Source organism: Octodon degus, unplaced genomic scaffold (assembly GCF_000260255.1).
Source record: "Octodon degus isolate 3935 unplaced genomic scaffold, OctDeg1.0 scaffold00422, whole genome shotgun sequence".
NCBI lineage: Eukaryota > Metazoa > Chordata > Mammalia > Rodentia > Octodontidae > Octodon > Octodon degus.
In genome coordinates, this window is record NW_004524998.1 from 206,645 (window position 1) to 209,000 (window position 2,356).

Genomic DNA, 2,356 nt, shown 5'->3' on the forward strand with positions numbered 1-2,356 from the left:
CTACAGCCCCACCGACTTTGTTAAATATTTATTGAAGGCCTATTTTATCATGCACTGTGGTCAGTTTTAAGTACCACATATCAGTCAAAACCAACATGTCTGCAATTTTTTCCCCTTCTTGCTTCAAATTATTGGAGTCAAAGAAAAGTTGGTCAATATTCCCAAAATGGCTTGTTGAGTATCACGAATTTAATGCAACGAGGAGTTTATCAGCACCTCATGCCTGAACCCCTGAAAACATACAACTCTGGGGCTCCACCAGTTGACGTCTTTCCCACAAGGAAAGCATCTCCAGGAGAACAGAGTGACAACAGTTTAGTCCCACTCGATCTCTCGCTTCTCTTCAGGAAGGATACTCCAGTTTGGGGAGGCCACATTCCATGCCAGCCAGTTGAAATCGTCACAGTCGCTCCACTTATTTTTGCTTCTGTCTAAACCAGAGGCCTGGAAGTCCTTGTCGATGCCCTCCTAGCTCCAAGTACAAGGGTTAAAGCAGATTCCGCTGCAGTCCTCTATGATGGCCCTGCTGGTGACCTGCAGGAAGACCCGGGTGTCCCTAGTGGTGTGCACGAGGAGCTGCTGGCAGGCCACAACCAGCCCACAGTCACTGCAGTCTTCCAGAAACATGGAGGAGGACACCGAACCGCAGAGCACTTTGCAGCCTTGGGCCTTTGGCCAGCCGCAGGGTGTTGGGGTTGCAGTCCAGCGGGACAGTGCAGCCGCTCAGCTCGTTCAGGAGGACGTCGTTCTGGCGCAGCTCGTTGGCCCTCTTCTCCAAGATCTGGGAATCGCGGTGGGAGAAACCGTAGGCCTGGCTAAGCCCCAGGGCCTCCTCCTCCTTCCAGGGCAACAAAGAGGCCACGGAGCCTTCTGCTGCCCGGTTCTGGCAGCCACACCTCCCTGGGAGGCCGAGGCACAGTCTTTCCTCTGCGCCTTGAAAGCAAAGCACTACTTGGGCTGCAGCTTTTGGCGCCGCCTGGCCAGGGTCGTCTGCAGCTGCTTTAAGGCCTTCTGTCCCTGCTACAGGTCGTAGGCTGCCAGGAACCTCACCGTGTTGTTCAGACGCTTCTACAGGCCCTACAGCGGGACCGCTGCCTCCTCCAGCCGCTCAGCCTACACCTCGCCTTCCAGCAGCTCCTGCACTTCCGCGCCCTCCCGGGAGAAGGCAGCAAAGAAGAAATCGCTCTGCTCCTCTTCCACTTCTCTTGTGTAAAAATATCACATCTTTTCTATGTATTCCTTAGTAAACTGGCATTTGTTTTTTTTCCATGAGTTAGATATGACAAACTGTGCTACTATAGAAGTGGGTGCGTATATATGGATGTGGTATGAAGTATTCAGTTTTTCAGGAAAACTACCCAAAAGAGGAATAGTTGACTTGAATAGGACATCTAATCCTAGATTTTTGAGGATTCTCTACACTGATTTGCATAGTGGTTTTATCCATCCACATTCACATCATCAGTGGAGCTTAGTTGAAAATGGAACACTTAGTCCAGGCATGGGAGTGCATGCTTGAAGTCCCACCATTAGGGAGGCAGAAATCAAAAAGATCACTATGAATCTGAGTTGGGTAGTGAAACGCTGCACGAAAGAAAGAAAGAAAGAAAGAAAGAAAGAAAGAAAGAAAGAAAGAAAGAAAGAAAGAGAAAAGAAAAGGAAACACTTAAATAGTTAGTTGGAATGTAAATGGGTACAACCATTATGAAATAATAACAAATTCTGAAGAGGCTGTGGGGGAAAAGGAACCATTCTCCACTGTTGGTGGCAAAATGGCAAGAATTATTTTTCATGTCAGATTGAAAATTATAAGCAAACAGTATATCCTGATACCTGTGAACTAAGCAACTGCACTGAAGATAGCAATGTGTACTAATAGAGTCATGCTTGGAATGTGTGTTATTTTGGTCTTCTAATTATGTACTGCTTGTCATGACATGCCAATTAGTGTCATACTGTCTCTTAAGTAAATGTTTGTTTAAAAAAGGTAATAAATGAAAAAAAGAGACAAGAAAAATGTCACAGGACTTTCCTGCTATAATGCCATATATGGTTAGATTTCTAAACTTCTGTGTAAAAATATGTAACTGTTCATTCATATTTTAAAATTTTTTCTATGTTTTAAATTTGTTTTCTTCATATTCTTTAAGGACTTAAAGTTTAACATATCAATACTTGATGGAAAATACCTATTCCATGTTATGCCTAAAATGTTTGATAGTCACACAGGGAGGTTAAACCCAACTGCATATGTTGTAGAGTAATAGTAAGCTTCTCTTCTAGAGGGTTAACAACCAAAGTTTGTAGTACAAAAATTAGAGAAAAAGGAGGGCTTCAAGGACAGCCAACATTTTGG

At 44.5% G+C, this 2,356-nt stretch overlaps 1 pseudogene; it reads right to left on the reverse strand.

The window, feature by feature from the left end:
* Window positions 1-315: 315 nt before the first annotated feature.
* The window catches only part of LOC101561010, a 5,598-nt pseudogene continuing 3,557 nt past the window's right edge, over window positions 316-2,356 (reverse strand).